Source organism: Calliphora vicina, chromosome 4, assembly GCF_958450345.1.
Source record: "Calliphora vicina chromosome 4, idCalVici1.1, whole genome shotgun sequence".
NCBI lineage: Eukaryota > Metazoa > Arthropoda > Insecta > Diptera > Calliphoridae > Calliphora > Calliphora vicina.
The window spans coordinates 110,178,365-110,206,028 of record NC_088783.1 but is presented as its reverse complement, the minus strand read 5'-3'; positions in this window follow the sequence as shown (position 1 = coordinate 110,206,028).

Sequence of the window (27,664 nt, the reverse complement as noted above, 5' to 3'; positions counted from 1 at the left end):
AAGTTAAAATATTTGTACTATTAATATTTTATTAAGGTTTTATTAAAATTTTGTCTACAATATCCTGTAAATTTAACACGTTGCAAGTTTAAAATTAGTTTTCCTTAAGGTTTTTTTAAAATAAAACTTGTGTAAAATTTAAATTATAATTTAAGGTAAAATTCTGTATGTGTATTTTATATGTTGCAAGTTTAAAACTTTTTTTTTAATTAAAATTTAATTATTTAGAAGTTATCTGCAATGAGCTAGAAAATTTCTTTAACATTTTAATGTTGCCATCATTAAATTATATTTTATAAACAGCTTATTGTGGCAAACAAATTCTGTTTCCTTTAATATAAATAAAAATGTTTCATTATTTATTACTCTCCTACTAGCCTCTACAACATAAAGGCCCTCTAACACTATTTCCCTCAAATCTTTAACTGCCTGAGTATTATTTATTTACTCTTCATGAGAGTTAAACTCACCACACTCTGAGCATGACGAAAACTTGATTCGCCTCAATGAGTTTGTGTTTGATTTTGAGTTGTGATGATTGTTGTTACAATTGTTCAGTGGTAATGGTGGTGATAGTGATGTTGGTTGAAAAAAATCAAAGAAAAAGCAGAAGCAAAAGCAAAGATATCTACAACACACACGCACTTACCATACAAACGCTATTAAAAATCCAGTTAAATGTGCATGCTTGTGGCATGGAATCGCATGTGATTTTACCATTTGATGCTGCATGACTTAAAACTTTTCATTTCAGTTGCAATTTGGCGCTTGACGCGTAACGATTGGTGTAACGGTTGAAAGCAGTGCTAAATTAAAATAAAGTGTTTTTTTGAAATAAATAAAAAGTGAAGAAGGAAAATATTTAAAACAAATTAAAAGAAGCTTGATTTTTGAAGCAAAATATAAATAAAAAAATCGTCATAAGTGAATTTTGAGCAAAAAAAAAATAATTTTAAATTCAAATAAAAAAAAACGTTATTTGTTGCAAACATCAAAACATATTTTCTATAATATATTGTAGTTTTTTCTTTAGAGTCGTGTGTGCAGTTTTAAAGCCAAAGTGCGTAAATCTTTCTTATTAAAAAAAATAAAAATAAAATTCAAACCATTTATTCAATATCGCGGATGCGACTTTTTTTAAACTTGCCTAAGTGTTTTAAACAAGTTGATTTAATAAAATTCATACTAATTTAAACGATTTCATTTTGATGCTGTAGTTTGTTTTTTTCATTTTTCTGTTTTGCTAAAACTTTCGTGGCAGCGAAAGTTTTTTTTATTTAGCTTTTCGTTTGTTTTTCCATAAATGTAGTTGTGCAAGTTTTTCAAATATTATTATCATCAGCAACATCTTGGCCAGTTTTAATTGAAATTTTTTTTGTTTTCAAATTGTGTTGTTATAAATTATGCTGCATAAATAAAAGTGGATAAAATTGATTGATGTATGGAATTATGAGGAGCGTACATAAGTATACAAATGTGAATGTGAGTTTGTGAGTTTTTAACAACTTTGTTTTTTGTTAATTTGTAAATTTATGAGTTTAATACCCTACATCAATACTTTGAAGTTATTGGAAAGTAAAAGAGCTACAAATAAAGTAAATGAAAGAAAGAGTTTAATATTTATAACAACAATCGATAAAACGATGTTTATTACTGTCTGATTCAGAAAAACGAATGGAAATTTGGACGAAAAAATTTGTATGAAAATTTGTATGAAAATATTTATAAATCTTTTATTAATTTTTGAGTGATTTTCTTATAAATTTTCAAAGCAAATGTTCCCTCCGATTTACTGAAACACACCATTTATATTTAAATTGTAATTGAGCAACCATTAACTCCAATAACGGGTTTTATGTATAATTAGTCTGGAAATCATTATTTTTTTAACAGGTTTTCCAATTAGTTCATTAAATACTTCAACAGTTTTTCCGATAAATGCTTATTTTGTCTTAATTAATTCTTTAAATCAAATGATAACTTTCATCAAATGATATCTCAAATAATCGAAATGTATTTTAATTTGAATAAAACGAATTTTTGTAATAATTTAAATAAAAATCAAAAAAAATATATCGTGAAGCAAATAATTGTAATTTAATCGCTTATACATACCTACTTTAATCGATTAATTGGTTATTCGTATATTTTTAACATTAGAAGACTTATTTTCATAAAATAAATTTGTATTAAATCGGATACTCTAATATTTGTTTATACGGTTAATCTGTTATTCGAGTACTTTTACAAAAATCCATTAAAATTTTGAATAAGAATAAGTTTCCTTAAATTCCCTTGATTTAAAAGCTTAACCCTCCGTTAGTCGCAATCATTTTCAATCGAGACTTGTCGCAATGTATCAAATTGATATCAATAAAAGAAAGGCTCGTTTGAAAATAGTCTCTTCACTTTTTATTTCAAAAACATAAAAACAATATTAAATTCAAAGTATTTAAAAGTATAATACAAATAAAATTGCAGTATAAATATATTTTTATCAAAAAATAGCTTAAAACTTAGGGTGTTTAAAAAAATTTACAATAAAAAATATTTTGCCTCTATCAACTAGGTCAGTTGCGAGTAACGGAGGGTTAAACGAATAAATTGTGCAATTATTCGTCTAATTTATGCAATTTACCTTTACTGGAACTTATTTAAATAAATTATTTTTTTATTTTTTGTACATTTTATTTAATCGATTATTTGTTATATATTTTAATCGATCAATCGGTTATTCGGAATAAAATATTTTCATTATCAATTAAAAATTTATTAAAAAATTGTGTTTGTAATATTATTTTCTCAAAATAATTTTTTATTTAGCGATTAATCGAATAATTTTTTATTCGATTAAATGAGTAATTTTTTTAGTATCCTTTAAACATTTAAACTATCGTAATTTTACTAATAAACAATTCTTATTTTATCTTCTAAACGAATAAATTGTTATTCGATTAATCGTATATTTTTTATATTTTTCAGTGAAAATTATAACTTCTTTTAAACATATTTAAATAAGTTATTTGTTTTAAACTGAATATTTTTGCAAACTAGTTTTTATGTATTCGATTATTTGTTTTAAACTGAAAATTTTTGCAAACTAATTTTTATGTATCCGATTATTCGAAAAAAATTTTATTCGATTAATAACAAATTTTTAAAAATGATAAAAAATTGTGTTTGTAATATTAGTTTTTCAAAATAATTTTTTATTTAATCAGAAATTCGAATAATTTTTTTATTCGATTAATAGATTATATGAGTAATTTTTTAGAAATCCATTATCCAGATATTTGAATTGGCTTAATTTTACTAATAAATAATTTTGATTTAATCGCCTAAACGTATACATTTTTTTTCGATTAATCGGCTAATCGTACATATTTCTCCTTCAGTGAAAGCAATAACTTCTTTTAAACGTATTTAAATAAGTTATTTGTTTTAAACTGAATATTTTTGCAAACTAATTTTTATGTACTCAATTAATCGAATAATTTTTTATTCGATTAATAACAAATTTTTAAAAATGATACAAAATTGTGTTTGTAATATTATTTTCTCAAAATAAATTTTTATTTAATCGGTAATTCGAATAATTTTTTTATTCGATTAATCGATTACATTAGTAATTTTTTAGTTATCCATTAAAAATTAACTAGAGTAATTTTACTAATAAAAAAATTTTATTTTATCTCCTAAACGAATATTATTCGATTAATCGCTTATTTGTACATATTTCTCATTTAGTGATACCTATAACTTCATTTAAATGTATTTAAATATGTTATTTGTTTTAAACTGAATATTTTTGCAAACTAATTTTTATGTATTCGATTATTCGGACAATTTTTTATTCGATTAATAACATATTTTTGAAAATGATAAAAAATTGTGTTTGTAATATTATTTTGTCAAAATAAAGTTTATTTAATCGGTAATTCGAATAATTTTTTTATTCGATTAATCGATTATATGAGTAATTTTTTTGTAATCCATTAAATATTTAAATTAGCGTAATTTTTCTAAAATATAATTTTGGGTTAATCTCTAAAACGAATAAATTGTTATTCGATTAATCGGTTAATTGTATTGAATATTTCTTTCCGTCAGTGAAAATTAAAACTTCTTTTAAATGTATTTAAATATGTTATTTGTTTTAAACTGAATATTTTTGAAAACTAATTTTTATGTATTCGATTATCCTAATAATATTTTATTTGATTAATAACAAATTTTCAAAAACTATAAAAAATTGTGTTTGTAGTATTATTTTCTCAAAATATTTTTTTATTTAATCGGTAATTCGAATAAATTTTTTATTCGATTAATCGATTACTTGAGTAATTTTTCAGAAATCCATAAGATATTTGTACTAGCTTAATTTCCCTAATAAATTAGTTTAATTTAATCGCCCAAATGAATAAATTGTTTTTCGATTAATCGGTTAATTGTTTTGTATATTCCTTTCTGTCAGTGAAAATTATAACTTCTTTTAAATGAATTTAAATAAGCTATTTGGTTTAAACCAAATTTTGCAAACTAGTTTTTATGTATTCGATTACTCGACATTTTTTTTATTCGATTAATCGGTTATTCGAGTATTTTTTTAAATCCATTTAATATTTTTATTAGCGTATGTTTCGTATCAAATAATTTTAAACAAATCAAAATAAATTTGAGTTAATGGATTATTCGTATAATTTTTTATTCGATTAATAAGTTATTCGGAATTTCTTTTCTTCAATCCAATATTTTAATTTATGTAAGTTCTGTATTAACAATTTATGAATTAAGCGGTTAGACATTAATATTTCATTCGATTAATCATTTAATTGTATTTTTTCAAACCTCTGAGACAGTCAATAACAAATTTCGTAAGAATTTAAAAAATATTGTGTTTAAAATATAATTTTCACAAAATAAATCTTTATTTAATCGGTTACGCGAATAATTTTTTTATTTGATCAATCGATTATTCGTGTACCTTTTCAGAAATCCATAAAATTTTTGTATTTTCGTCAGTTTGCTAGTAAACAATTTTTACTTAATGTCATAAATGAATATATCGTTATTCGATTAATCGGGTAATTGTTTGCTTTTACCTCCAGTAAAAACTATAGCCCTTTTAAAATGTATTTTATTAAGTTAAATAAAATTATGTTTTTAAGCGAAATTAGTTTATTCGGATGCAGTCATTCAAAGAATTCATTAAATTTCTTAATTAATGGATGTTTTTTATCAAATAGTTATTATTTAATCGCTTATTCGATTAATTGATTGATCCAATATTATATTTGCCGTCAATAACATTGATAATTTTTGTTCATTACTTTTTATTTTTGAATAACTTCCTTTCAATTATTACAAATCCCAACTCTATTTAACTATTACTAGTTGCTATATCAGAAATGAGTTCTTTGAGTGAATAACTTATATGTTTATTTGTTTAGCAATAACAGATTTTATTAGAACAAAAGCAAAGAAAAACAAGTAAGAAAGTATGGTCGGTCAAGCCCGACCATATAATACCCTACACTAAGTAAAAGAGTAAAAACATTTTTCTTTTAAAATTTCAATAATTTGTATTTTTGAGTGATTATCGGAAGTGGGACTTATATGGGGGCTATGACCTTAGGCCGTGTGATAAGTCGACCAGACAGACGGACGGACATCGTTTAATCGACTCAGAAAGTGATTCTAAGTCGATCGGTATACTTTAAGGTGGGTGTTAGACTAATATTTTTGGGCGTTACAAACATCTGCACAAACGCATTATACCCTCCCCACTATGGTGGTGCAGGGTATAACAATGCTGTATTGAAATCAACATATATTTAACATTTCAAGCTTAGTTGCAGTTAAATCAAGACCGTATATTTGAATGTGCAAGTAAAATTTGATCACTTACTAGTTTCCTCTGTAATATAGATCAGACAATTAATAGCCTGATTTTCAATATTTAATTTGTAGATAACTATTTAAAAATTCCTTTTAAATTGTTCAAGTATTGGACAATTTTCTAGCATTACCCATGAATTAATATTAATCATACGTATAGTATGCCTTAAATATTTTAAATTTAATTTCAACAGTTTAGCATGACTTTTGGTCAAAGTTCTATGTCTTTGCAATAAGTTTAAACAGAATGTATTCAATTGATAACAGAATTATATATCAGAATCTGCAAATTAGTTCAGAAGCAAATTATTAAAATCTTTCCCCTTGTCAACTATGTTCTATAATCTTAATTTTTGTTGTAATCTGTTCAGCAATTTGTGATAAACAAATTGATTTCCTGAGGCTTAAAAATTTAGTCTGTACTTATTGACCGGATTTTTCAATATTTTAAATATGGTTTATTAACCATGTAGGTATTTCTATTTTTCAAATAGCACGTGTTTATACATATGCTATGTATATAGTGAGGTTGTATATCCAACTATTTGTGTTAAATGTGTTATGCCATGTTTGAGGATTAAAAAGGGATATTGTTTGCATTAAATTTGTAGTCCTTATGTTGTTGAAATAAAAATTGTTGAATGTCCGTCACGCTTGTTTGCGGATATATTTGGCTTTTTGTGGCAAATCCAAAACCTTGTGTGGATTACAGAATATTTTAGTATCATTTTTTCTATGATATCTAACATTTTAAAATAGGGGGGTTTATAAACTAATTTGACAAAATAAAATCGGTTTTACACCTGATGATTGAATATTTATGGCAATACATATGAATACATATAAAAAAGCGCAAAGCAAGAGATTTTTGTGAAATTAACAAGGGAGTTAAATAAAATTTAATTTATAATTTGAAGATAAATTTTTAATTTAGGCTTAAGTTCATTTTATTATAATTTATTTGTAATAATTCAAAGAATATCACTGAATACTAAAATTTTAGACAATTAACTAATTGGAATGCATTTTCTACCCTGCCAAGGGTTTCGTCAATAATCTTCATTGTCTAAAATTTTAGTATTCAGTGATATTCTTTGAATTATTACAAATAAATTATAATAAAATGAATTTAAGCCTAAATTAAAAATTCACATTCAAATTATATATTTATATATAAAGTTCGAATAATTACAAAAAATCCTATGAATAAAATTTTATTTGTTTTGGGAATTTTTGAAAATATTTATTAATTTCTCAATAACGGCATTTCTTAATACGTAATTTTTTTGTCTAAAATTTTATTATAAATATTAGCTTTTGTATGTTAATTACATTTTAAAAATCCATCAAAAATTGTTTGAGTTAGAAAACGTTTTTCATAATACTTCTTAATTAATATTAATCATACGTAATAGATACCTTAATTATTTAAAAAACAAGTTTTTAGCCATTTTAAGACAAATTTAAAAGAAATTCATAAACCGGCATAATACAATTTTAGAATTATTACATAAAGTATTTAATTTAGTGCAGGAAAAAAGAAACGTATTAAAAGTTAATAAAATACATTTACGATTTTTTGGAAATTTCAATAAATTTTCCAATAAATCAATTTTGCAACTAAAATTATTTTTATTAATTTAATAGCCTAAAGTATGACCTTTTGTCCATGAAACATATTGTTTAATTAATCCTCAATTACTAAAGTTATAAATTTTTGGTAATTATTCGAACTTTTTATATATATAATTTGAAAGTAAATTTTTAGTTATGCTTAAGTTCATTTTTATTATAATTTATTTGTAATAATTCAAAGAATATCACTGAATACTAAAATTTTAGACAATTGGCAAATTGGAATGCATTTTCTACCCTACCAAGGGCGTCATCAACAATCTTCATTGTCAAGGTCTATTTGTAAATATCATCTATTTAACTTACTATTATTAGGAATTAGAATATGGGTTGACTACAGCAACACTAATAAAATGATAAATTTGTAATAATAAGAATACACATATATAATAAAAATATTTGAAATTTCGTCTAATTTACAAATAATATAAATATGAATTAGGCTTCCCATATTCTAATTCCTAATAATAGTAAGTTAAATAGATGATATTTACAAATAGACCTTGACAATGAAGATTGTTGATGACGCCCTTGGCAGGGTAGAAAATGCATTGGCAATTGTCTAAAATTTTAGTATTCAGTGATATTCTTTAAATTATTACAAATAAATTATAATAAAAATGAACTTAAGCCTAATTAAAAATTTACTTTCAAATTATAAAGTTATAAATATTATTTCAAAATAACTTTGGAATTAATATTAATCATAAGTATACTATGACCGTATTAATATTAATGAAGGTTTCTATATTAAATGGAAAACGTCAACAAATAGTCACCTAAAAACTTAAGAAATCGTTAAACGAAACTCTCTAAAATAGTACAAATTTGGCGAAAATTAAAAAATATAATTTTTCTGAAATTTTTCTCAACATAAATTTATAATTTTTTAATAGAGAAACAATATATAAAGCTAAGTCATTTCCACATATAGTATCCTGGAGTCTAGTCTTGTGTTCACCATACAAATTTCTTCCATTAATTTTATAATCCCGAAGTTACAGACAATATTCCAATATAACATAGGAATTAATATTAATCATACGTATAGTACAACCAAATTTATTAAAATCAAATATTCATAGTTTTGCGCGAAATATAATAAATCCAAATAAAAGTATAAAACAAATATTGTTTTAAAATATTATAAATCTTATACAAACATTTATAAGATAAAAAACAGCTTCAATTTTATAAAAATTTTAAAGAAAAAAATAAAAATATTTCTTAGAAATATAATATTCTCTTACAAAAGGCCTTTAAGACTAGGCTTTCAGAAAAAGTAACCACCATTCATTACTTATATTTGAACAAAATTATTATATTTAATTGGTCTATTTCATTACCTAGTTACCCACATTATAAAACCCCAATTAAATTATGATATTTGTTCACCATTTTCACATTTTCCCCTGCAATTCGTCATTAAAAGCGAAGTCAACTTTCATTTATATGATTTCTTCTTCATCTATATTGTCAATTTGATGACTGTATAACTTGTATTTAAAACGCACTATTTTTGGGTAGACATCAGTTATGTTTTTATTTAATTTTTTTTAAACTTATTTTTCAGTTTCCATTTCTTCTTGTTAATGGCATTAGTTTTATTAAATGAATACTTTCTCGTATCTGTTACACTAAAATAATAAATTTAGTATAACAATTTTCAATTTTCAAAGTTCAATAAATTTAGAATGAACATAATTTATGGATCCAAAATTTTGTTTTTGTATAAATAAAATTTATTTAAAAAATTTAAATTTAATTTAATATAAATGTCTATAAGATAATCTATTAGATTATGTAATAGAAATGAGATCAACTATCACAACTGTTGTTTTAAATATTTCACTAAAAAGATTTTTTATAATTTGTTTTGGGAATAAGTATCTGCAAATTTGTATAATAAATTCTATTTAAAATAAAGCGACAGGAAACAAAAAGTAGCCTTGAATCTTAGCTTTTGTAAATCGTTAAAGTTTTAAAAATCGTTCAACAATTACTTAGGTTGTGGACAAGTTTTCAATAGAACCTCCTAATTAATATTAATCATACATATAGTAGGCCAAATTATTAAAAATCTAGTTCTAACACTTTCAAATTAAATGTTTTTTAAAAATTGATAATTTAAATAGCAAAGCGAAAGAAAATCTAATATTTTAATAAAAATTCAATGTAAATATTTCAAAATAATCAATATAAATTAAGGGATTTCGAATTTTGATTTTCGTTTTTAGAAAATCACAAAATTTATATAATAAAAAAAAGTTGTAGCAAATATTTAATAATACAAAAATGGAGTCTAGAGTTTTTGTTATTGTCAGCCGTTAAAATTTTGGAAATCGTGAACCAATTGCTATACTTATGACGATTTTTCAACATAACCTCCTAGTTGATATTAATCATACGTATGGTATGACCAAATTTTTAAAAATCAAGTTTAAGCTCTTTTATAGTAAACTTTTTAAGGAAATTTTTAATTTTAATAGCAAAGCGAAAGAAAATCTTCTGGATTAAAAAAAAATTCAATGTTAATAGTTCAAAATGAAACATTATAGACTATACGATTTTAAAACAAGAAAATCTACAATTTTTTATAATAAAAAATGCTGTAGGGAATGACGTTATAACACTAAATGGTAGTCTAGACTCTTAGCTTTTGTCAGTCGTTGAAGTTTTGGAAATAGTGTACCAGTTGCTATAGTTGTAGATAATTTATCAATATAACCTCTTAATTATAACCAATATAACCTAAAAGTTTTGGGAAAATTATGAATGTAAATGATAAAACAAAATAAAATCTACTAGTCTAAAGAAAAAACAATATAAATATTTCAAAATGAAACATTACAGACCAAAGAATTTCAATAATAGAAAATTGTTTTCAGAAAATCTCCCAATTTCTACAATCAAAGAAAGTTGCAGGATTGATATTATCACAATAAAACGTAGTATGAAATCTTGGCTTCACCAATTAACCTGGATATTGACAATTTTTCAACCTTACCTCCTAATTAATATTAATCATACGTATACTAGGCCAAATTATTAAAAATCTAGTTTTAACACTTTTAAATTAATTGTTTTAAATGCATATTGTTAATTTAAATAGCAAAGCGAAGAAAATCTAATATTTTAATGAAAATACAATGTACACATTTCAAAATAAAACATTACAAATTATGGGATTTCAAATCTTGATTTTCTTTTTTGGAAAATCTCGAAATTTATTTAATAAAAAAAAGTTATAGCAAATATTTAATAACACAGAAATGGAGTCTAGAGTTTCTTCTATTGTCAGCCGTTAAAATTTTGGAAATCGTGAATCAATTGCTACACTTATGATGATTTTTCAACATAACCTAATTAATATTAATCATACGTATTGTGTGACCAAATTATTAAAAATCTAGTTTAAGCTGTTTTATAGTCAACTTTTTATTTTAGAAAATCTACTGGATTAAAATAAATTCAATGTTAATAGTTCAAAATGAAACATTATAGACTACACGATTATGAAATTAGATTATTTTGTTTTGGAAAATCAACAAATTTGTATAATCAAAAATGCTGTAGGGAATACGTTATAACACTAAATAGTAGTCTAGACTCTTAGCTTTTGTCAGTCGTTGAACTTTTGAAAATAGTATACCAATTGATATAGTTGTAGACAATTTGTCAATATAACCTCCTAATTATAACCAATATAACCTAAAAATTGTGGAAAAATTATGAACGTAAATGATAAAACAAAATAAAATCTACTAGTCTAAAGAAAAAATAATATAAATATTTCAAAATGAAACATTACAGACCATAGAATTTCAATAATAGAAAATTTTTTTTAGAAAATCTCCAAATTTTTACAATCAAAGAAAGTAGAAGGAATTATGTTATAACACTAAAATGTAGTATGAAATCTTGGCTTTTTTCAGACATTAACATTTTCAAACTATTTTGCCAATTGCCCTGGTTATAGACAATTTTTCAACCTTACCTCCTAATTAATATTAATCATACGTATGGTATGACCAAATTATTCAAAATATAGTTTTAACAATTTCTCTCTAACATTTTTTTGAAAATTATAAATTTGAATGAAATAATATTAAGCTCTTAAACTTGAAATAAACTTAAGCTCCCAATTAATATTAAGCATACATATGGTATAATCAGTTCATTAAAAATCATTTTTAAACACTTTTAAATTAAACTCTTATAGAAAATTGTTTATTTCAATAGCAAATGGAAAGAGAATCTTCTAGTTTAAACAAAAATTCAATGCAAAAATTTAAAAATTAAACATTATAAGGGATTTCTAAATTAGGTTTTTTTTTTTTTGAAAAATCTCCAAATTTTTATAACAAAAGAAAGTTGCCGAGAATATTTAATAACAAGAAGAAATAGTCTAGGCTCTTAGGCTTTGTTAGTCGTTGAAATTTTAGAAATCGCTCACTAATTTCACTAGTTACAGAAAATTTTTCAACTTAACCTCCTAATTAATATTAATCATACGTATGGTATGACAAAATTATTAAAAATTAAGTTTAACCACTTTTTCTCTAAAAATTTGGAAAAACTATGAACTCAGATGATATAGCAAAGAAAGGTCTACTAGTTTAAAGAAAATTCTATATAAATATTTCAGAACTAAACACTACAGACTAAAGAATTTCTATATAATACTATTTTTTTTAGAAAATTTATAAATTTTTATAATAAAAGAAAGTTGTGGGGAATATATTATAACATTGGAAAGTAGTCTGTAAATTTAGCTTTTGTTAGTCATTAACTTTTTCAAAATTGTTTACAAATTGTCCTGGTTATAGACAATTTTTCAATATAACCTTCTAATTAATATTAATCATACGTATGGTGTGACTAAGTTATTAAAAATCGAGTTTTAACACTTTTAAATAAAAAAGTTTTAGAAAATTGTTCAATTAAATAGCAAAGCGAAAGAAAATCTACTAGTTTAATGAAAATTCAATGTAAATTCCAAATTAAACATTATAAATTAAGGAATTTCAAAATTAGATTTTTTTTTTTTTTTTTTTTGTAAAATCTTGAAATTTATATAAAAGAAGAAAAGTGCAGCAAATATTTAATAACACTAACATGTCTACAGTTTTAGGCTCTGTCAGTCGTTTATATTTTCAAAATCGTGCACCATTTGATATAGTTATAGACAATTTTTTCAATATAACTTCTTAATTAATATTAATCATACGTATGGTATGACCAAATTATTAAAAATTAAGTTAAAACACTTTCTCTCTATAAAGTGTGGTAATTTTATGAATTTAGGAGATAAAACAAAAGACAATCTACTAGTTTAGAGAAAAACTCTAACAAATTGTACTAGTCGTTTGCTTAAAATATCCTTACCACCCTCGTTTATATTATCTACAGCATACAAATTTACTTATACACATTTAAGTTTTCGTAGATGTCTGTAAAAGTATCTGAGTGTGTCTGCTCATCTTTTTGCTGTGCATTAACTAAAACGTGTGCACTTGTCTATATATTTGTCTGTGCCAGCTTAAATTTTCAAGCAACAGAACATAAACCAGCAACACATACGCCAAACAAACCGCCACAAAAAAAAAAAGAACAACGGAACCAACAAAAAAGGCAACTGGATGAAAAAGGATGTTATAAAAAAGCATGTTCTTCAAAAAAAAAAACATAACAGTGAAAAACTGCATGGTAGTAACATAAATGTATGTGTCTAAATTGAATTTGGCATGAATATATCTAGTGTCTATACAATATTTTGTTTTAGTAAGATAAAAATAAAACAGCATACTTTTTTATAAAGTACTTTGGCAGTCTTAACATGGCATGCCACACATATCAACAACATCATCATCATCTTCGTCAACATTTTATGGCAGACAGACCTACAAAAAAAACATACAAACATACGATATCATACTGGCAACAACTACAAGCCTGATAAGGTTGCAGCAGCAAGCAACATATTAAAACTTCCTTGTCGTGAAAACAGACAGTGGAGAAGATGGCGGTTTTATAGTTTTTTGTTCTTTTTTAAAAATGAAAACCCTTCAACCATACTTTTCTTTGATGCTAACAATTCTTTTTCCAAAGCCACAATGGTTTTTTGGTACAATTTTAAAGGGAATATTTTGTTTTAGATGAATATGGTGGAATATTTTGCAATTAGTGGGAGTTATTGTTTTTGTCCAAAGTGTAAAATAAGTTATGAAATTTCTAGGAAACCGTAATTATATAAAGATCGTTTTTAAAACAAATATACCAGCATGAAATTTAAGGTATGTGCTGATATTTTTGTTCGTAGTAGTAATACAAAATTCATAGAGAAGTACACATAGAGAGGAACTAAAATAAAACGCAAACAAACAAATTATTAAAAGCATGATACAACAACATAAGGTACACCCAGTAGAAAATAAATTCTCAATTATACAATTCTTGTAACGTCAAACAAAAGAAAATATAAAAAAAATATGAAAAAAAATCAAAATCAAAGTTTGACGTTATAGGGCTAAATATTGAAAACTCTCCCTAGTGATTCTACGTTCTACAATTATTGTATCATGATTAAAAGTATTGTTTTTGTTTTCTCATAGTTTTTTTTACTAATAAATTTTCACCATTACGTTTTTGGCAACTGAGTTAGGTCTTTGACAGGAGAGTTTCCGCTCTATGTATACCAAATTATAAGAAAATCAGAACAAATTGTAAAATTCTCATTTCATTTTAGTGAATAGAGAAAATATATCCACTTATAACATATTTATACACATGAATTCATTTAACAACTCTACAGGAAGAAAGTGAATGACCAAAACGGAAATATACTACAATCACAGAAGAGATGTTGATGAAATCATAAAATCTACACATGTAACAAAACGCTGGAATTTAGTTTTAACTTACTTTCATCTATAAAAACTTATTAAAGTTTTCTTGTTTATTTATTTGTATCCTTCATTTACATCAATTCTTCTACTAGATTTTAGCTTCACTAAGTAAATTTGTTGTCTTCTTTGTTTCCTTCCTTCCGTTTAGGCTTTTAAATTTATTTATTTAGTTTTTTTTAAAAACAATTTTCTTTATTACACACTTTATAACAAATTGTTTTATTTCCTCCACTTTTCATTCCATTTTTTGGTAGGAATATTTAACAGCAAAGAAACGAAAGTTTCCAAATGGTTTCATTTTATTTGATTTTAGTTTTTTATTTTCTGCTCTCCAAATGTTCGAATGATTTATGAGTTCTGAACTATTTGTCAAGAATTGCTGAGGAAATAAATGATGACACATGTATGACGAATATTTGTTCTTTTTTAGTTTGTGCTGGAAAGAAATAATGCAAATTTGATAAGTTTTGTTAGAATGAAAAATTGAAATGGGATATTCAATTTTTTAAGTTTTTTTTTAGTTTTCTTATGGTCTAAATGTGTTTGAGGATGACAAAAATACTTTGCTAAAAGGACATCAATATTTAATAGAAAATAATAATAGTTTTTATATGAGTGTTGCTTTTTGCAATAAATCAATTTGAAAGTAAAACTTTTTTATACAACTTTGACTAAAAAAGTTCTTTAATCTAAAATTGTTTTAAAAATTACACCCGAACTAAATATTTTAAACCACAAAATATAAAGAATTCCTTAACCTTGGTGGCTTTCTCAAAACATAAAGAGAACTAAAACCACAATAACCAAAATTAATCGAATAAATTTTAATGTTTTTTAAAATTGTGTCAACTATCGAACTAAATTCGACCACTTTGTTTGTCATTCATCCAGAAAAGGGCTTTACCGTAAAACGTGCGAATCGAGCGGACTCAAATTTATCCTTAGCATATTTTGTTGAACGCTATATCCGTCCATGGTGATTTGACGAAACACACTGACAGCCAATGCGACAGATGTAGCTTCATCCATATGGCGGCTATCAACTGTCAAAGTTCTGGAGTCCCTATTTTTAGGCAAACCATATAAATAAAACCATTTTTTAAGTGTCAAACACGAACCATTTCTATGATGCCGTTTTTTCCCCCAAAAGTAACAAAAGTAGATTAAGGTATAGTGAATACTCTTTTTAGTATTTGTTATACTTTATTTACAAACCAAAAAATTATGGAAATGGAAATAAACGGAAACAGCTCATAGTTACATGTTTACGGACATTTTTAAACAAAAAACCATCAGCATTCAAATGTATTCTGTATAAATCTAAATAATCAACCAAAACCCCGGTTGGCATACCAGAACTCATCCCATATAATATCCCACCAACTATTTAGCCATTAAAACTGACAGATTTGTACACTTTTTTCCTTTTTCATTCAACATTTTGAAGGTTTGATAATGAATGTATGGAGGATGAAGGCAAAGTTTAAATAAAAATTCAAAAGATTTTGTAGTTGCAGAGCACCATGAAATATTCCCAGAAAACAAACACACGTGAACTGTCATGTTTGAGCCTGTAGGCACATGTTTTATATCCGTATACTATGCTAAACATGTATAGGAGGGTATGTTAGTGTTACAATATCACACGGTAAATGAACTTTAAATAATAAATAAATTTTAAAGAAAATTTCTAAAAGATGTAAATGTTTTCATACATTAGAGCAGAGATTGCAAAACATACATTTAGGAAAAAAGGAGCCAGAAAATACTAGTTGTAGTTCTAGACTATGACTAGACTATGACTAGACTATGACTAGACTATGACTAGACTATGACTAGACTATGACTAGACTATGACTAGACTATGACTAGACTATGACTAGACTATGACTAGACTATGACTAGACTATGACTAGACTATGACTAGACTATGACTAGACTATGACTAGACTATGACTAGACTATGACTAGACTATGACTAGACTATGACTAGACTATGACTAGACTATGACTAGACTATGACTAGACTATGACTAGACTATGACTAGACTATGACTAGACTATGACTAGACTATGACTAGACTATGACTAGACTATGACTAGACTATGACTAGACTATGACTAGACTATGACTAGACTATGACTAGACTATGACTAGACTATGACTAGACTATGACTAGACTATGACTAGACTATGACTAGACTATGACTAGACTATGACTAGACTATGACTAGACTATGACTAGACTATGACTAGACTATGACTAGACTATGACTAGACTATGACTAGACTATGACTAGACTATGACTAGACTATGACTAGACTATGACTAGACTATGACTAGACTATGACTAGACTATGACTAGACTATGACTAGACTATGACTAGACTATGACTAGACTATGACTAGACTATGACTAGACTATGACTAGACTATGACTAGACTATGACTAGACTATGACTAGACTATGACTAGACTATGACTAGACTATGACTAGACTATGACTAGACTATGACTAGACTATGACTAGACTATGACTAGACTATGACTAGACTATGACTAGACTATGACTAGACTATGACTAGACTATGACTAGACTATGACTAGACTATGACTAGACTATGACTAGACTATGACTAGACTATGACTAGACTATGACTAGACTATGACTAGACTATGACTAGACTATGACTAGACTATGACTAGACTATGACTAGACTATGACTAGACTATGACTAGACTATGACTAGACTATGACTAGACTATGACTAGACTATGACTAGACTATGACTAGACTATGACTAGACTATGACTAGACTATGACTAGACTATGACTAGACTATGACTAGACTATGACTAGACTATGACTAGACTATGACTAGACTATGACTAGACTATGACTAGACTATGACTAGACTATGACTAGACTATGACTAGACTATGACTAGACTATGACTAGACTATGACTAGACTATGACTAGACTATGACTAGACTATGACTAGACTATGACTAGACTATGACTAGACTATGACTAGACTATGACTAGACTATGACTAGACTATGACTAGACTATGACTAGACTATGACTAGACTATGACTAGACTATGACTAGACTATGACTAGACTATGACTAGACTATGACTAGACTATGACTAGACTATGACTAGACTATGACTAGACTATGACTAGACTATGACTAGACTATGACTAGACTATGACTAGACTATGACTAGACTATGACTAGACTATGACTAGACTATGACTAGACTATGACTAGACTATGACTAGACTATGACTAGACTATGACTAGACTATGACTAGACTATGACTAGACTATGACTAGACTATGACTAGACTATGACTAGACTATGACTAGACTATGACTAGACTATGACTAGACTATGACTAGACTATGACTAGACTATGACTAGACTATGACTAGACTATGACTAGACTATGACTAGACTATGACTAGACTATGACTAGACTATGACTAGACTATGACTAGACTATGACTAGACTATGACTAGACTATGACTAGACTATGACTAGACTATGACTAGACTATGACTAGACTATGACTAGACTATGACTAGACTATGACTAGACTATGACTAGACTATGACTAGACTATGACTAGACTATGACTAGACTATGACTAGACTATGACTAGACTATGACTAGACTATGACTAGACTATGACTAGACTATGACTAGACTATGACTAGACTATGACTAGACTATGACTAGACTATGACTAGACTATGACTAGACTATGACTAGACTATGACTAGACTATGACTAGACTATTACTAGACTATGACTAGACTATGACTAGACTATGACTAGACTATGACTAGACTATGACTAGACTATTACTAGACTATGACTAGACTATGACTAGACTATGACTAGACTATGACTAGACTATGACTAGACTATGACTAGACTATTACTAGACTATGACTAGACTATGACTAGACTATGACTAGACTATGACTAGACTATGACTAGACTATGACTAGACTATTACTAGACTATGACTAGACTATGACTAGACTATGACTAGACTATGACTAGACTATGACTAGACTATTACTAGACTATGACTAGACTATGACTAGACTATGACTAGACTATGACTAGACTATGACTAGACTATTACTAGACTATGACTAGACTATGACTAGACTATGACTAGACTATGACTAGACTATGACTAGACTATGACTAGACTATGACTAGACTATGACTAGACTATGACTAGACTATGACTAGACTATGACTAGACTATGACTAGACTATGACTAGACTATGACTAGACTATGACTAGACTATGACTAGACTATGACTAGACTATGACTAGACTATGACTAGACTATGACTAGACTATGACTAGACTATGACTAGACTATGACTAGACTATGACTAGACTATGACTAGACTATTACTAGACTATGACTAGACTATGACTAGACTATGACTAGACTATGACTAGACTATGACTAGACTATGACTAGACTATGACTAGACTATGACTAGACTATGACTAGACTATGACTAGACTATGACTAGACTATGACTAGACTATGACTAGACTATGACTAGACTATGACTAGACTATGACTAGACTATGACTAGACTATGACTAGACTATGACTAGACTATGACTAGACTATGACTAGACTATGACTAGACTATGACTAGACTATGACTAGACTATGACTAGACTATGACTAGACTATGACTAGACTATGACTAGACTATGACTAGACTATGACTAGACTATGACTAGACTATGACTAGACTATGACTAGACTATGACTAGACTATGACTAGACTATGACTAGACTATGACTAGACTATGACTAGACTATGACTAGACTATGACTAGACTATGACTAGACAGTTTACTGAGCTTCCCTATAAACCAATTCTATCCCACTAATTTTTGGGATTTTTCCTAGAGTATCCCATTGATGTTTGCCATCCTCTTTATTCTTGACTTAAAATGAATTTAGTTTCATAATTTATAAGCCAAATTTTGCTTGTGTTTCAAAATATTTAACAATTTGTACAGTCGCTTTATTTCTTCATATCTATGACCTCTTATGTAAATTGAGTTCAACATTAGTTGATTGCACGAAAGAAATGTTAAAGAAATCAATGAATAGAGTAGCAACTAGGGATGCCAAACGGGACTGGGTTTTACAAATCCCGGGATTCGGGATTTTAGAAATGTAAATCCCGGGATCCCGGGATTTTTCGGGACCCCGGGATTTTTCGGGATCCCGGGATTTTTCGGGATTTCGGGATTTTTCGGGACTTCGGGATTTTAGTTAAACGTCAAAAACATCAAATTCAACAATAAAAACTATTATATCATTAATATATTTAAGTAAAAACATAACAAATCAAAAACTAATGCGTTAAATTAAAATAAAATGGTCCATGATTTCCCCTAGCTCCATACAATTGTCCCCCGGAGTACTGTTTGAGCAGTCATAAATATCTTGATTATGCGGCAATCCTTATAAAATTTTGCACAAAATAAGTTGTAAATACTCTGAAATTATACTGTAAAGTACTGCGGAAATCGGGCTACATTTGCCCCTAGTCCCCTTTAGAAAATAACTTGAACATAAATTTCGTAAAAGTGGAAATTGTGTAAAAGCCTGTTAATGCAAGGGAGACGTGCTGCTCTCCGATTCAAATGAAAAAATCTGTCTGCGTTTGGATTTGAAGCGAGATTAGTATTATAAAATTTAGCTTTCTAAGTATTTTGGGTGCTTCAAAAATCTTCCTAAAATATCAAAAATCTCATAATATTTCGGGATTTGTTAATCCCGAAAAATCCCGGGATTCTTTTTTACAAATCCCGGGATTCGGGAAATCCCGATCCCGAAAAATCCCGGGATTTTCGGGATCGGGATTTCGGGATTGGCATCCCTAGTAGCAACCAGGAAGAAGAAAAAATATTGGCTGGCCGTACAAAATGATGGTAAAGTGATGATATTTAATAATGAATGGTTTGCTGATGAAAAGAAGAAAAAATGCATGACTAATATTTACAGTAACAGCAATTGTTACTTATATTTCTATATGAATATGGGTTTCATATTTACACTTATACAAAGACGAAGCAATTTTGCACAATTTTCACTGCGAAATAAAAGTCAAAGAAAACGCACATACGATTTTGTAACGTATTTCAATGAATTTTCAATTTAATTTTACTTCTACCTAGTAAATTCACAATGTAAAAATCAAATTTCAATAGAAAATGCATTAAGATAAACAATTTCAACAGAGTCAAAAAATATTAAAACAAACTCAGTTTAAAATGCAGTAAGCTGAAAAAACCACAGACATTTGTTGACTTTCTTTAATATGGGGCAAAAGTAACATAAAAAAACTCCGGTACTTAAAGGTAAAAGTTAACAAGTCTATTTGTTTATAATTATTTCGTTTAGCTAACGATATGAAAATTGTCTTTGGAATTTGTTTCATTCACTTAAAGAATGTTAGTTCCAGAATGGGACAAATCTTAAACAAATTTAAAAAATAACCAAAACTTTAAGCTGAATGACTAATAACCATTTGATTATGACTTTTATTGTGCTTATCCCAGTTTATTTTGAAAACTGTGAGAAAAAGTAAGAGGTTGCCACTTAGAAAAAAATTCAATAACTTTTCAATACAAACAAAACTAATACTGACTGTTAGAGAGCATTTATATTTCAATAAAGTTGGCGAAGCAAAATGCTTTGTATACATTCAATATGCACTTGTTTCACCCAATAATAACTAAATTTGTGGAATTAATACAGATTTTTTGCCAGTGACTTCTATAGTGTGTTTGAAATTAATGAAAATCCATTAATTTTCAAGTGTTGTTGACCAAGTTTTAGTCTTTGTATAGCTGTTTTGTAAATATTTACCAAACAGCAAATACTGTAACTGTCAATGTAACATTGCAACATTCTGTTGCAATAAAATAATCAATGACGCTGCCTTTTTATTTGTAATGTAAATTGTTAAACGCTGAATCTACATTGGTCCAAAACGAGTGTTAATTGTTAACATTGAATATTTTTTGAACAACTTTCATTTAAGCAATTAACTTTTGTATTAGATTTTTGGGGGCCGCAATAAAAGTGACATTTACTTATTTAACCAACAAACATATTGAAAATTTACAAACATATGGAATGAAAGTAAAAGTGTTGCAGGCTATGCAATGTATTGAAAACTTGCTTTATCAAATACTTTTCACTTGCCCCATGTGTCTAAAAATTTTAAAATTAAATAATCTTTAAAGTCATAGCAATTAACTTTAGCTCCCACAGCAAATTTGTTTTTGGAAAACTTCAAAATTTCCTTTTCAAAATCGATGCGTTTTTAGACCTCATTATCTCTTAAATTTTTAACATTAATTTGTCTTGCATTTCTTGATTTTATTTCTTCGATTCTTCGTTTTAATTTGATTTTCCATCTAAAAACCAAGCTGCTGAGTTGCAGCTTATAGATTGTATTTGTTTGGTTGCTTACTTGCTTGCAGCATGTTATTTCCACTTAATGCTTTAATGATTTTAGTCGCATGTCTACGTTTATGGAAGAAGATTTTTTTTTTAATTTCTTCAATGATTTTGCTTCTTGTACATAATTTGTAGCAAGCAACAGTTTTTGCAGCAAAAAAACTTTCGATTTTGATTTAAAATTTACTAAGTGAATAAGCAGTAGTGGTTTGACTATATATAAGGCAGACACTCCTATGATTTAATTAATTTTTTTAATGCATTATTAATGTTTTTAGGTTCCGCAGGAATTTTAATATTAAACCCGAATATTAATAATATATGATTAACCGAATAATTATGTATTTACTCGAATAATCTAATTATTTATTAAAAAATATGTTTACCCAAATATATTTGTTAGCTAAATATTTCGTTACTTTTCGTTTAATTTTGTTATCCGAATAATTGGTCGAATTTTTTCCGAACAATCGGAATAAAAATTTATGTTTCATATTTTTAGTCGACAATTTAAAAGATATTTAGTCACTTATTTAATCGACTATCCAATAATAAGTTGATCGAATAAAATGTTTTTGTTTCATTCCAAAGCTTGTAATCGATGAATTTAGTTTGAAATATATTTTTTCACATAATTAATCGATTTATTTATTACCCGCATAAACAAACATTCAAATAATTTGTGTAATATTATGAAATATTATTTTAAAATATCTACCATTATATTCATAAAAAAAAAAATTTAAACAATGTTTTAATGCAAAATTGCCATTCAAATTTAAAATTTTAAGTTGTTTATGAATAAGGCCTTTAAAATATCTACTAATTATTGTTACAAAATATTCTTTATGCGATTATTCGATTAATATTTAAACCGAATTATCATTCCATTAAGAATTTAATCGAATAATCGGTCCACTAGTGATTTAGCCAAATAATCGGTATACAAATTGTATGTTAAATATTTTATGGCGACCATTTTTGTTTAAAAAATATTTGGTCATATAATTAATCGATTAATTAATTTAATTTTAAACCGAATAATATTTTAATCGAATAAAATAATTTTTTACTCGATTAAATTTGTTAAAAATATATCTTGTCATACAATTAATCGATTATTTCTTTTACCCGAATAAATATGTATTCGAATAATTTTTTTAATATAATAAATTATTTATTTTATTATGTTTTTGTTATAATATTGTTTTTCACTAAATGTTTTGTTATGCGAGTATTCGATTAATATTTGAGCCGAATAATCGGTGAAAAAAATTTAAGTTTTTAATCTATTTTTGGAAAATAATAAGTCATACAATTAATCGATTAATTATTTAACCGAATAATCGGGTAATCGAATATTTTTTTTTTCATTTTAAAGCTTTTATTCCTTTATTTTGGCTCGTCAAAAAATTAGTCGATTAATTTATTACCCGACTCATTCATTGAAATCGAATAATCGCAAAGCGAATACATTTTTTTTATCAATAATACTCATTAAATAATCAATTTTATTAAAAATATATTGTGACATACAATTAATCGATTCATTTTTTTACCCGATTAAAAAGTATTCGAATAATTTTTGTAATATTTTAAATTAATTGTTTTATTTTTTCATGTACTGTTGTTTACAAAATGTTTCATTATGAGAGTATTTCATTAATTTTTGTACCGAATAATAGGTGGACAAATTTTAAGTATTTTAAGTCATCTATATTTGAAAAAATAATAATTCTTATAATTAATCGATTAATTATGTACCAAATAATCGGTTAATAGAATAAAATAAAAATTTATACAAATATATTTCAGCAAATGTTTAATAATAAAAATACGTTTAGTTTTATTATTTTTTTGTATTTTAATATACATATTTACCGAATTAATTCTGTTTAAAAAATAGATCATTATGCGACTATTCCATTAATTTTTGATCCGAATAATCGCTTGATTAATGGGTTATCCTAATAATGGTAATACAAATTGTATGCAAAATATCGTAATTCGAATATTTTGTATCAAAAATATTTTGTCATACAATTAGTCGATTAATTATGTAACCGAATAATTGGTAATCGAATATTAATAATAATATAATAAACATTTTTTAAATAATAATTCATCAAACATGTATTGGATTAATTGTTTATTCCATTAATTTTTAAAACCGAATAATCGCTACAAGGAATACATTTTTTTATCAATAATCTCACAATATGCTCATTAAATAATATATTAGGTTAATTTACAATGTATTTATGTGTACAATCGATTATTTGTTTATTCGTATAAACGGTTAATCGCATAATTATTTGTTTTCATTAAAATGCATGCCATTTTAATATTAAAACAATTACATGTAAAAAACAAATATCCTTTATGATATATTAACAAGAATAATTGACTAATTGTTTATTCGAATAATCGATTATCTGAAAAATATTTTTCTTTGTTAAATACTTCTAATATTTAAATTATTATTTAGCATAAACATAAGTATTTACATGAATAATCGATTATATCTTAATTTGAATATACGGTTTTCCAAAAAAATTAAACGCGCATTTTAAATTGTCCAAAAATATTAATTAATTTCGCATAATCAGTTTTCAAATAATGTTATGTCCCAACTATTTTTTATTAAGATTCTTTAAATTTAAACAATCAAACTACAACTTTCCATCAATTTATATTTTTTTTACCCGAATAATCGTTTAACTTTGCAGAATAATCGGTTATTCGAATAAAAATCCATTTTTTAAAAGAATTCTTACAATCTATAGTTCAAATAATAGAACAAAAAAGTAACTATTGAATCATTCGAATAATTGATTAATGCCATAATCGGTTATTCAAATAAATTAAATATCAAAGATTAATCGCTTTTAAAAATAATCGGCTATTCGAATGAAAATTTGTCTTTCAATATTATCTCTTACTATTAAATAATATTCCTTTCATTTTATTCGAATAATCAAAATATTCGACAAACTAAGTAAACATGAGTAATTATTCAAATAATCGATAATTTCCCAATTCGAATATACGGTTCCAAAAAAAATACGCTCATTTTAAATTATCAAAAAAATAAATTAATTTATAATTTAATTACAGGAATAATCGTTGATCTATTTATTCGAATAATCAGTTTTCAAATAATTTTTTTTCCAAGTTAGTTTTTAGCAATATTTTTTTGAATAATCGAACGACAACAATCGATAAATTTGGAATTTTTTGACCCGAATAATCGATTAACTTCTTCTAGAATGATCGGTTATTCGAATATAAACTATTTTTTATAAGACTTCTTAAAATCTATAGTTGAAATAATAGAACAAAAAATTGCATATTGAATCATTCGAATTAATCGATTAATGACATATTCGATTAATCGGTTATTCGAATAAATTAAAAGTCAAATACGAAGCGATTAATCGCTTTTAAAAAAATTCGGTTATTCGACTGAAAAATTGCCTTTCAATATTATCTATTTTTATTAAATAATATTCCTTACATTTTATTCGAATAATCAAATTTTTCGACAAACCAAGTAAACATATGTAAGTAATTATACGAATAATCGTTTATATACCAAATCGAATATACGGTTTTTTTTTAAAAAAAAAATTAATTTAAAATTTAATTATCCGAATAATCGTTGATATATTTGTTCGAATAATCTGTTTTCAAATAAGTTTTTTGCAAGTTATTTTTTTATTAAAATTCTTTAAATTTTATTAATAAAACAAAAACAATCGTTAAATTTAAAATTTTTTCCCCGAATAATCGATTAACTTTTTTCAAAATAATCGATTATTCGAATTAATTATATATTTATAAGAATTCTTAAAATCTATAGATGAAATAAAAGAAAAAAATTGCTATTGAATCATTCGAATAATCGATTAATGACATATCCGAATAATCGATTATTCGAATAAATTTTTTTTATTTATTTTTTTAAATTTTTTCCAATAAGTAATATAACAAAATGTCGAGAATAAATACGCGAATAATTGCTTTTAAAAATAATCGGCTATTCGATTAAAAATTTTACTTTCAATAGTATCTCTTACTATTAAGTAATATTATTTTCAATTTATTCGAATAATCGAATTATTCAACAAACTGATTATTCGAAAACACATAATTGTTTTACATTTTATGCTGATTTTTTCTAAATTCAAGTTATTAATCGATTAAATTTAATCTTAAATAATCGGTCTTTGAAGTGAATTGTATCGTGATGTTTTCTGTCAATTCTTTGTTTATTAATACAGCTGTAGTTATTCAAGTTACTTTCTAATTTAATTGCTTTCAGTAGGGTATTAACAATAAACATGAATATTGCATTTCATCATAATGTTTTACAATTTTTCTTTTTATGTTTCCAGATCATGCTAAACACATCAAACATTAAAATGAATTACAAGTAATAAATAATTTCCGATTAAAGGAAACCAACAACATAATTTTACTACAATACCAACATCTTTCCCGTGAAATAGTGATAAAAACAAAGCATCAGCATTTGATTTTAACTAAAGGAATTGAAATCATTAAAAGGTAAAATAAAACATCAATCTACAAAATGTTGAACATTTTAAAATTTCTGCTGAAACCACTTAAAACGGAATATTTAATGAGTTTGTTTGCTATGAAATCGATAGTGATGATATTTTCAATATGTTGGTTAATGGCTATAGTAAATGCTGCTGCCACACAGCAACAACCACAATCTCTCAACTACAAACAGCAATTACAATATCAAATGCAACAGCATGACAAATTTGAGTATCAGCAGCATATGAAGCAACAGCAGCAATTTTATCAGCAGCAATACCATCAGCAACAAGCACCAACCTCAATGGCGTTATTACAAGAACAACAGCAGCAGGAACAGCAACAAAAGCAGATACTACAGCAGCAGCAACAACAATATTTGGCAATGAAACCCTCAAAGGTGAGTGAGTGTTTAATATTTTTGCTTTCGTATGAAATCTTGAATTTGTCTTTTGTTTTTGAAAAAAGAAATTCGTTTATGTTGGCTGTCACTTTGCAAGCCAACCGCCAAAATTATTTTCTAGCGCAACTTTTCGTGTCTGGTTCTAGTTGAAATTATTTTATTATTCGCATTTTATATTTAGCTGAAGGGTATGGGAAATGCTTACAATTTATGGTTGTCGATATTTTCTACAAAAAAAATAATTTTAAAGCTATAAACCGTAAACAAGAGACTAGTAGGAAATACAAGGGAAGGCAACACAAGTTGTTCAAGTTTTCTGCCACATCCATTTTTTGCTGAAGACCACAAAATTTATAGCGATTTAAAATTAATGCTCTATGATACTCTTTTTAAAGTTTTATTACATAATTGTTACTGTATATTTTGTACAAAAATCGCGAAGGATAAATATTCTATTTGTATTTGGTCTCGGTCTTTTATGTTTGACATGTTGAAAAATCTACTAATGTTATTTTTGGATCGATTTATTTTAAGGTCATACTAAAAAATTAAAGCCCATAACCAAAAAACAATTTTAATTTAGAGTATAAGTAGACAACATTTCTATTATTGAAATCCTAATACTTTTAAATTATCTTCAATTTAAATAATGTATTTGGTTTTATAGACAAAGAAAATGCGCCTCATACAGAAATTTCGCTTCCATTAAATGT